This window comes from Calonectris borealis, chromosome 11 (genome assembly GCF_964195595.1).
Source record: "Calonectris borealis chromosome 11, bCalBor7.hap1.2, whole genome shotgun sequence".
NCBI lineage: Eukaryota > Metazoa > Chordata > Aves > Procellariiformes > Procellariidae > Calonectris > Calonectris borealis.
Genome location: NC_134322.1, coordinates 5,113,096 through 5,124,675, shown reverse-complemented (window position 1 = coordinate 5,124,675; position 11,580 = coordinate 5,113,096). Strand labels below are relative to the sequence as shown.

At 41.6% G+C, this 11,580-nt stretch overlaps 1 long non-coding RNA gene across 1 annotated transcript; it reads right to left on the bottom strand.

The window, feature by feature from the left end:
• Positions 1-8,166: 8,166 nt before the first annotated feature.
• On the bottom strand, positions 8,167-11,338 carry LOC142086627 (uncharacterized). Its single transcript, XR_012675200.1, has 3 exons — positions 11,235-11,338; positions 10,914-10,986; positions 8,167-8,228 (listed from the first exon to the last, which is right to left on the bottom strand). It is a non-coding gene; the product is annotated as an uncharacterized LOC142086627 (long non-coding RNA).
• Between the last annotated feature and the right edge of the window lie 242 nt (positions 11,339-11,580).

Genomic DNA, 11,580 nt, shown 5'->3' with positions numbered 1-11,580 from the left:
AATTAAGTACCAAGAGGAACAACACCTCTGATATCTCTTCATTTGGGGCTCCAGTAAATGAGGCACTAGATTAGGCCTGACAGAGGCCTAATGCAGCTTGAGCTTTTCCTGGTGTAATTAATTGGAACTTTGCCAGCTTGACAAATTGGAATGATGAATCTATCTTGTATGAATAGAAAAAAAATGCATAATCAGTCAAAGATTTAGTTAAGACAGCTTCTCTCTGACTCCCTGCCATAGCTAAATCCATTAAGGCGAGGAAACATCACTTTAAGAAAAGGCACTGCTCTCCGTATGTTCAATTTATAACTTTTTGTTCTTGAATTTAATGGAGCAGTCAACCTGGACAGATTTGACTTTGGAGGGGTGAGGAAGGGGGAGGTGGGAAAGGTTGTTTTATTTTTAGCATTCTAATCTTCCCTGCACCTGGGTAGTCTGGGAAAGAAAATAGTCACTTTGGTTCGAACGTGCATTCCTGGGTCTGGACTTTAAATCTTTGGGGTTGCACGAGGGAATCTAGAGTGCCCCACATACTTTGCCACCGAGATGATTCTGTGATAAAACTTGCTTGTCAAGTTTTTCCCCTACTAACTTGTTTAATTGCTGGTAACATTTAGGCTTTAGAGGATGTGATAGATTGACTGCTCTGCCAGTACTGCTTTTTCCTCTCTAATTACCATCTAGTTGTAAAGGCCCTTCCCTGACACATTTAATGGAGAGGCAGAGGGAAAGCAGGTTTGCTTACTTTTAAAATATATTTTTATCATTCAGCAGTTATTTTCCATATATTTAATTTAAACCATGTGCTTCTCCCCTTCCTCCATCTCACTCGTCCATCCATAAGACCCGAATTTCGAAGAATCAATTAAGCAGCTAATATCCCCATTTGTAGTGAATGTTTAGAGAAACTTTACATTTCCTCTTCGAGGCCGTGGTTGCAAAATAAGTTACTTACACGCTACGGAAGAAATGCTTATTGGTTAAGTGAGAGTTGACAATGATGGTTTTCATTTCAAACAACCCAGAATTCCTCCTTGGCTCGCACACGCGAAAGTGCCAGGCAAATATTTAGCTGACATAATGCAAATGACCGGCCATAGATTTATTTGACAAACAGTTGAGCAGACAGCCCTATATTGCACTCACTTGTACCCCACACAACCCCACTGGAGCCAGGAGGATTTTGCTGGCAGAAACAAGAGCAGAATTAAACCCAAACACTGCGGTTCACGCATTGAGCCATTCGCTTTTGGCCACTGGCCAACCTGACAGCCACATTTAAATAAGCCACCTGCTGAGTAGGGAGTTTAAAGAGCTAAGTGCTCAGGAGAGCTTTAGCTGAAAAGCATATTGAACTTATGCAATAAGGCGTGAAGTGAAAAGATTTCAGTGACAAGGAGTTCTAGAGGCCATATATGGTCCTGACCTCTTGTTCTAGGGCAGATACAGAATAGTTTTTGGGATCCTCCCCTTCCTTGCCTATGCTACCTAAAATATAACAGCTAGAAGCTCCGTCCACCATTACATACGTGCCCCAAGAAGCGAACTATACAAGCAGACGCTCAAATTTCTTTTTGTTATCTCTAATAATGCTATAGAACAGGAATGCTTATGCAGAACACATTATTTCCCTCTGTTTAGAACTGGATTAGCTGTGTCAGAGGCAGAAGTCCTTTCCCAGGAAAGCCGTGAGATCCCTCTCTTCCCATGCAGTACCTTACCATTAGGCCTTGTCTAAGTCATCTCACGATCCCTTTCGATTTGCTTCGCACCCTCCTTGCCAATTTTAACAAAGATGTCTTTAAGCACCTAGACGCTGAAACAGGACCGCACTCTTTCTGCTGCTGATTACGTGTGAAAAAATAACAACTTCCTGCTATTACCAATCCGGTGACAAAAATCTCCCCGAAGAGAGAGACCGAACAAAGCGACAGAAAGGCGAGCAATTCTGCTGTTCCAGCCTGTAACAACAGCAGATTGCAAAAGTGTTATTTGGCTCTTTCTTAGCCCCAAATTGTTCAAATCAAATCTAACCATGTTATAGCTGCAAAGACCCCTGGGAGAGAGGCTTACTCAGCGTCAGCCAGGACAGCCCTTCCAGCAGTCAGACTCTTAAACCAGATTGCTTTTCCTTTGAACTTCAGAGGGGTACACCTGATGCATCACATCCACGCAGGTAATTCAAATACATATTCACACTCTTTCCTCATTTGCACTATTACTGCTTAACTTCTCCCCTTCTCAGCCTTTGTTCAGAAAGCCCTGATACGGCCTTCTACCAGTGGAACCTACGAGCTTATTTTTTATCTCTTTACCCTCAAACTGTCACACGAATGCCTTCTGACTTGGTGGCGACACGGAGGTTGTCAAGTCAAGTTCAGCAGCTGACTCATAGGCCATTACTCACACAACTGCCATTCCACTTTTAACCTCCCCAGCCTGTGTTTAAAACCGAGTATCCCCTTAGCTATGCTGCTAGGAAACACTTTAAGAACTTAATTCAAATAAAAAGATGTTCTTTTTGGTGCGGAAAAGCTCCTATTTACATATAGTACATGACAAGCGAATAATTTTAGTGGCAAAGGACTTGAACCTTTACTCATTACAGTGTAATATGTCATGGCACTGCTTCTATGCAATGGGCATTTAAGGGTTAATGATTTGCCAATTAAAAAGATGTAGCCAAAAGATCTAAGAAATATTACAGAAACGTACTTGTCACAGAAGATCCCGCCCTCCAAAGTGGTTCTGCAAGTGTTGTCCAGGAGCGATTTGAACATCAGGTCATTTGTTTCCGATCACATCTCAGATCCTGCCCTGACAGTGGGAATGATGTGCCCAATGCTCACCGTATCGTGCTGTTTGCCAGCTGTGATTTGCCCTTTGCTTAACAGGCAGAACAAGTGAGATCAGCAGTGGGCTACTTTACCATAACACAGGCTGTGGTTGTGTTGCCTCGCACAGGACCACAGGAGGCTCCTGAGACTATAGAAGTAACCTGCGAGCTGTTTGTGCACACACACACACCCCCTGTGCAGCACCTCCCTGCAAATCCAGCACACCCAGCATCTGCCTTTGCCCTTAGCTGCTTCTTGATGCAGTCAGAGAAATACACTGACACCTACAACCTGCAAAACAGAGGTTCGAGTTTGAACTCTCTCTGTGCCTGGGCGTTTGGCTCCAAAGGGTATTTCAGACTGGTAGAACTGTAGAAATGTCAATTCAGGTTTTGGGTTCAATTTTTTCCCTATCTCAACACTAAATATCCGATCCTTCATGCACATGCATATACCTGTCCCTTGTACAGAAGGTTTCTTTTGTACAGTAGAGATTTTAATTCAAGCTTTGAGTTCAATTTTTCTCTATCTCCACATAGAATACCCGATCCCTCATGCATGTGTGCACACCTGCCCCTTGTACAGAAGGTTTATTTTTTGTTTGTTTTTTTAACTATCCTTTCTACGCAAGGATGATCAATCGCCTCTGTCTCTTCCTAGTCATGTCCCTATTACAGAAGATCCTGTTCCAATAAATGATTAGTACGTGCAGAATGCATTAAAATGAATTATAATAGCAATCCGATCCCCAGTGCCTCTGCAGAACCTTTCCATCACAGGTGACAGCTGGTTCCCTTGGGCTTAGCTCTGGAGAGAGAGAACCAGACCTCAAAACTCAATCCAATAACTTTGTATGAACCTAACCAAGAACGCGGAGCGTGCAGTTTTTCCATTGTCTCCGAACTAGGAAAGATATACCTCAAAAGCTAATCAACGAGCTGGTATACACAACCTCGTCTCAAATAAATGTAAATGCATTTTTCCATATATTATGTGATTACAGCCTCTATCTGCCTATGGTGCTATGTTTTATTACAGGCCACCAAAAATAATTAGCTGGTGACCCAGAAAACTGATATATAAAATCCTTTTAATCACCAATATGGCTTTCAATTAGATAGTGTAAACTTATTAACCTTTTTACTGCTGAGATTTGATTTATGGAATTCCAGCTGCATTAACATTACAGGAGGAGATAGAAAGTGTCCTGTATGACGCGTTGGGATTAACAACTGATAGCTGGCTTTGCCATCACAGAGTCTCACAGAGCAAAGGCAGCATCCTGCAAGTCCCCAGGGGCTCATTTCTATCAGAGCTGTGTGAAAAGTTTGGTCTGTGGAGTGAGACTGTGTAATTCCTGTCACTTCATATACAAACCAGAACACACAGGCCAGTTATAGCTTTCAGAAGGAGCAGGGGTTGTGTGAGCACTTGCTGCATTAATAAACAATAAGGGCAAAGATAGGGCTGCATTTGCACCTCTCCTTACTCGCAGGGTCAGAAATACTTGTATATTGAATGGAGACACTTTGGGGAATTCTGCTGCAAGGGAATCCTTACAGCAGCTTTATTCAAACAAAGGTTGAATATAAAGAGAAGGGCTATTTGTGAGGGTGCGTTTGTAGCAAACAGTTTTCAAATATGTTCTTCTTTCATTTTAACTGGACAGGTATTTCTCCTTTTTAGTTGTAGTGGATTTTTCCCGTCCCCCCGGAAAGTTCCCAGAAACTTATAGATTGGTATAAGAGGGTTTGTTCACTTTTTCCTGGTACAGAAACAGCACTTAGTGCTTCGTACAAGGTCTTAGGCATTCCTGGTCATCTTCCCATGGGGCTGTGTTTCTACAGCTAATGCAGAGATCAGCAGGAGAGACAAACAGGCCACAGTGAAGCCCTGCTAATTAAAAAACCAAATTACTAATCTGAACTAGACGATGCATCAAGAGCCAATAAAAAATACAGGCATCTAAAAGGTAAATACTACCATACCAAACTTGATTGAATCAGCCAAGAATGGGAAGACCTCTATTTCTAGCCCAAACACGTAATTTCATTCAAGCCTCAAGAATATATGAGAAAAGAAATAATGAATCCTTCCGTAACTTCCATTCACAGTTTCCCTCCTATTTCTTGATGGCGCATTATTGTTGTTTAATGACAATAAAACAGAATAGCAATGTTCTGCTGTGAACACCCAATTACCTCTTCTACAGTCTCATGAGGACTAAAATAATTAATAGATTTGGGTCAAATTTTGCAAATAAATATCAGTTTTCAGTTTTCAACTCTTACCCTTTTTCGATCTTAAAAACCATTTTACAGTTAACCTATTTTTCAGGAATTCTTAATGTGTAAGCATCCTCAAATGACACAAAATAGCAAAGTGAAATAACCAACACTCCCCACAAACTGAACCAAACCCTCATCATTCACTTAGGTTTTTGCTCTTCAAACTTGAAAAGCTTTGAAAGCTGCAGTGAGGAGAGGTTATGTGGGTAGGTGCTTTGATAACCTGTGCAAAAGCCATCGTCTTTATAGAAGGGAAATGCCAATATTTGCCATCATCTTTTGCAGGATTAAATGTTATTGAATGAGACACAGTTTCCCACACAGGCACTGCCTTGCCTGCAAAACGGGCAGCCGAGTTCCCTTTGGGCAATCCTCAGGTCACCGTTTCTTATGCAGACAGAGATTTGTAACGGTTCACTGCAACCCACGCACTTGGCAAAGACCCCCAAATCCTGACTGCTTGGGTCATACCTGGACATCCAGCAGATTTACTCCAAGGTCAGCTTTGACATCTTCTTCTCTACGAGCTGAGATTTCTAGCGCAGCAGAACGGCATGCATTACTGCCAGGCAACTCAGGCCAGCTCCTCCGAGTGCTAATAAGGCCCATCACAGAGATAGCAAGATTTTTAAGTGTATTCTGTGAAACAAGGAGAATAAAAATCAATGGCACTACATAATCCAGGCAGTGCCTTTCTTTGCTCACAAATCTTCATTTGTTCAGCTGGGAAAATTATGAACTGTCTAGAAATAATACAGTAAAGGCGGTCAATGACAATTATAACGCAAAGACTAATAGAGATGGTGGTATGAATCTGGTATATTCTGTTCTGCTGAAGACCATTTATAATTTTTAATAAAAACAGTAACACTTTACGATAAGTGGACATCATTTAATGCTCAATTACTACGAAATTCCTTTGGAAATATATATTAAATGCAGCAGCTCTGTATTTATACCAGGGGGGTTCCTTGAGATTGATGTTATTGCAGTGAATACTAGGGGAATGTCAAGTCCAACACCAGTGCATTCAATATTCTTGCCCTCTGGGTCAGGTATCCTTTCCTCCCCCACCCTGACATTTGAGAGGAGTCCTTATCTATGTGGAGAGGAGCCACATGAATTATATACGTGCTGCATTTTTTAAAAAAGGAATTTACAACACAGGCTGGCAAGGCCTTTAGCAATGATTAACTGAGACATTTTTGAATAACAATACAAAAAGGTACAGCTCCTAAACAGGCAGTTTTCTCTTGAAGGCCAAGAGGTTTCTAAACCCCTATGTTTATAAAACAAGCATTATTTCAGATAAAACACAAAACCTTTACAGCAGAACTAACTTCAACTTACTGAAGATTTCTATTAGCAAGAAAAATACTGTAAGCCTTTGTTCTCCATTTGCAGAAGCTCTTATGCTGTGACATCCTTAGCCCTACCTTACCATCAGAGTTCACCAGGTAGATGTGAGCCCTCAAACTCACTCAGCGCAGGTGGGATTAGTTACCGTGGAAAGCAAAGCAGGATCTCCCTGATCCCCTACAGCTGCCTGCATCTATGCTTTCAGCCACAGATGTTAGCGCTGTGACCCACCACCGCTCTTTCCTGGCAAGTTGTGGGATAACATGTTTGTTCCAGAGGTATTTGTAAGGGAAAGCAAGGGGATGTGATCAGTGAAGCAGCAAATCGAAGCCTAGCAGGGTATGGCTGGACCTTGCTGAAAAGCCTTAAACCAGAGGCCCCCACATTTTGTTTAGCTACAACCTCTATTAGCAGCTGTTAGCAGCAGAGGCAACAAAAACGGCTGGGCTTGGTTTGGGAAATGCAGTTTGGGAAGCCGAATCCGAGGCCATCCTTTCTCCCTGGATGTATCTGCAGCCAGGGCTCTTACCTGAATGCAATCCCTAACGTGACTTTGTATAAAAAATCTATCACCTGAGGGTGGTAGTTAACTGGGTGGGGTGAGGGTGCTGCCATTTGGGGTGCTGCCCTGCTTGCTTTGCAGTGAAGACTAACAAGATTACACAAGGTTTGAAAGGTGGCAGGTACCAGCCACAGGTTACTGGAGTTTTCAGTTTGCAACACTGCTAGGATCCAAAGACAAATTTAAAGTAGTACTTCTTTTCCCAGACAATAAATACTATCAATAGCCACTTAGCAGCTTGGGAAAAAGCAACAGCAATTGGAGGAAGGGGGCATCCCAAGCGCCCCGCTAGAACTAACATCATTCCGTTTAATCTTAAATCATATTTTGCATCCTCTGCCGGAACACTATTTATCCCAGACCTCCAGGCAGCTTAGACACCTGGCATAATAGCCCATTAATTACTTCAGCATGGGAAATAAATTTTAATATCTTTCTCTTTGATGCTCATTACTAAACACTTCACGCATTCCCAAATACACATCAATGGCTCATCCTTCTTTCTTTTAGATATAACAAGCTTTATTTTACAGCCTGACTTTAACCAACATCTCCCTCAACTCTGGGTGGCATGCGATAATGTTTATACTCTCATCCGGGGTCACCAGTTCATTTAGGAACTCAGGACAAGGTATTTATATTTTGCTGCACTCGTGTTCTCATCCTGTTAAAGGTGATTACAACATCAAGTTTTGTCCAGTGTTTCAGTATCTGAAGATGAAAGGTGGTATGAGGTATAATGGTAGCAGGTCAGCACTTTCAATAAGCATCCATCTGTAAACAAGTCCCTTAAAATATTGCAGCAGTGTGAAAGGAAGCTGCATCCTAATTGGGTAGAGTGAAAAGCCATAGGGCTTATAAATATAATGTGTAGGTGATCTGTCTTGCCAAAAAAGAGGAGGTTCGTTATATGAAGGACACATTATCCTTTTCTCTTCCTATGATTCAGCATGGTAAGTAGTCATTCCTAATTGGCTTACAGCTTAGTATGAAATATTAGGATGCCACACAATGTGATGACACAGCTGGATTCCTAAGGGAAGCCAAAGACTGATCTGAGAACAGAAGAGGGACAAGAGCAGATGTGGGTCTGAAAAAAATAGTTGTAACTTACAGAGTAGCATGTCATTCTTTATCCTCCTCCTCCTGTGTACAGCATGCTGTGTGCAGCACACCACTCTCCTGGTAGAAAGGCAAGAGACCTGTCATTTCAGAGTTTCTAAATAAAACGTGGGGGAAAAATGTGATTGCTGGGAGTATTGAAACAGGAAGAGGCAAGTAGGCTGAATAAATCTGGGCAATAGCTGCCTCGTCATGAAAAATACACTGCACAAATTTCACCTCTCTTTGTGCATCAAATGGTGATTTCTTCGAATTTATTCTCGACTGGAAAGTATTTGCCAAATTACCTATTCAAACAATCTGTGGGTCACTCACAGAAGTTCGACAGTCGGAAGACAAGCAGTTTGAGTGGGCACCCAGGTCATATGCTGGGGGCTTGTTTCCTGGTCCTGGCCTTGATTCAGGAAGGTAATTAAACAGCTGCCCACCTGAAGTCAATAGGGCTATTCAGATGCACTTAAGTGCTGCTGACGCCAGGCTGAGGGGAATAGACTTCTCAGAGGGAGATTTCTGCTGCAAATACTAGCGCTGATTCAAAATTCACTTTCTACAAAGTCCTTCTCCTGCAGTCAGCTGAAATTAGCTATATCCACTGTTGTGCTTGCCAGGAAACTTGATAGAATATTGCCCAAAGTGAACATAAAGGAGAAATAAACACAGCAGAAATTAATAACAGGAGTTCAGACCAGTAGGTTGCAGAAGATGTGTTATAAATTTCATCCAGCTGTAATGCAAATTCTGCCAAGTGATTGGGAACATCTCCCTTTTTATATCACTGTTTCACTACATATTAATAGCAACCAGTTACTGATGCGGTACTAAAATATTAATGATATGGTCATAAACCTGAATCAGTGCCTAACTTGGCAGAACAACATAGGGCAACTTTTCAATCACGTGTGAACAAAACCAGTTTTCAGAAACCATTTTGTTACTGCGAGACCATGTGAGCAGAAGTAATTGCATGGCTATTTTAGGCACAAAAATTGTTAGTCTTCCTTGGAAAATCAACAGCCCTCTTGAGGTGTACAGTATGGGTGCCCAGATATTTATACAAGGCTGAGAGAATCTCAAACCAGGCAGAAACAAAGTTCATGCAATTAATTAGTAAGATTTCATCTGTGATTTCATCTGCAGCTGGTATGACTGACTTTTATATGTACATTAGAGACAATGGCCTCAAGCCCCTGGGGACTGATTTTTTCAGCAGGATTTAGCTCTTTGTTCTGGACTGAGCTGGAATATGGTTACCAAGTAAGGCAAGAAATCCAAAGCAAAACCCAGAGTTTTTGCACCTGCCTGATATAAGAGCAGGTGAATTTATCAACTCTGCATCATATCATCTGTAACCACAACAGAAATTTGGGGATGTTAAAAGGATTTAAAAGTCAGAGACTTCTCTAGCACTTTTTATATTTTCCATTCTGCTACCCAAGCCATCCTACTCAGGAAAACCAGGGGCAGCTGCCAGCTAAACAAGGCAGCCCTTAGGATGCTTGATTGGATCTGTAGAAGAGAAGCATGTCTTGAAGTCTCCTTGCTTCTTACTTTAATTACGCTCCAGCAGAACTGGGCTGGTCCATTTTATTATTCACATTTGTCCCTTTCTATGAAGATGGGACCATATATGTAAGCTTCTTTCAAACACCTTTAATTGAAGCTACAGATTAAGGTGAGTAAGGACAGACACAGAAGTATTCTATGTGCTCTGCACAATTCCCAACAGCCACTAGCACCCCAGGAAGAGCTGGAATACTAAAAAAATATTTTATTTCTACATTTCCACAGGACATAGCTAATGGCTCACACTCATGGCTACCATCACTCTCCTCCCACCCCCCATCAGGATCCAAAAGAGGCACTGGAGGAAACTCATATATAGGCGACGTTTTATGTAGGTGTGTCAATACTAAACCAAGGTCTTTGCTTTAAAGGTCTTTCACTGCTTCTTCTCTGAGTCATCAGTGCAGAAATAAGCTGACTTTGGTCATGCCTAATGGAGTTTTCAGTTTAGAAGTGCAGAGAACGGCATGAAATTAATTATGTCACAAAAAAGAGGGATCCTTTTCTTCTGGTTTTCTATTGCAGTCACATAAATGAGGACCCAAAATATCACTGAGATATCACTTAACATTGTTAGCACCTGGGAGGCAAGTCCGATCACCGGGACAATGTCTTTATCATTTGCTGACCAGAGTCGATGCAGTTACTTACAGCAATGATAATCTTTCTTCATTATATCTGCAAGCAGATGCCATCGAGGTGTGACTGACAATCATCCCTTTCAGAGTAAGTGATCACAGGGCTTCCACTGCTCTCACATCCATTGGCTCCTTGTTTATTAATGACACAGTTGAAATTTTAGTGTTGCTGCTGCTCAGGTGGGAGATAGCAAACATTTACTTGATTGACACCTGTCATTAGGAAAGTTTCTCCTACAACTCAAGTGGTAAATAATGCAGTCTTACTGCAAATCAAGTTGCCAAACAAAGAATTTTTTTTTTGTTTACGAGCTACAGAGCGGGAGAAAAATTGCCCATGTTTTGAAACTTGTTCTAGCAAGACACTGGAAATGCATCGAGCAGCATGAGGACCTCTGGCAGTCATTCATTTCTGATCTCAGGCAACCAGCTTTTCAGTTCCTAACAGAGCGAATGGCAAATGTAGTATTTCAGGGCTCCTTCACATATAAAAGCAATCAGCATTAGTGAAACACCAGAAAGACAATTATACCTCCAAACATACCTACTCCTTGGACAAAGTCTAGGGTCAGCTCAGCTCCAGTTCATCTCTTAGATCTTCTTTCTCTCTCTTTTTTCTGTGACAAAGACCAACGGAGGACAGTGAGGAGAAAGGTAAGATCCTCTCAGACTGTCTCCCATGTGTGGCACAAGGTGCACATGACTATAGATGGGTCTGCGGAGGCTACAGGGCCTGCAGAGGTGCCATGATAAATCTGCATCTTAAAACTGTACAGAGCAGCTCCCACAACATCTCCCACATCTGAAGTCTACTCTAAAAAACCAAAAAAAATCATCCCTTCAAAGAAGATAAGTCAAACGTAACTCGTTCCTTTATTCTTTTTCTCTCTCACCGTGCTTTACAGGTGATTGTTTCATCTCCTTCTTCTGTTTCCAAGAAAGACCTTTCTAAATCCTCAGGCAATATTCAGAGCAGGCAGATTTTTCTTTGAGTGTTCAAGGCTGATCTGATCAATTAAAAAAAAAGAAGGTTACAGTACATTTTAAACCAAATACCCCATAGTATAAAACCTCAGAGGTCATTCTATAAGAAAAATATTTTTTGTTAGCAAGTAAATGCAAAGAAATGATAACAGGGGTTCAGCACAAACCCCTTTCTCATGTGTCCTATGGGACTTTCTGTATTGTTCTCTCTGTTTGAAGGGTTTAAA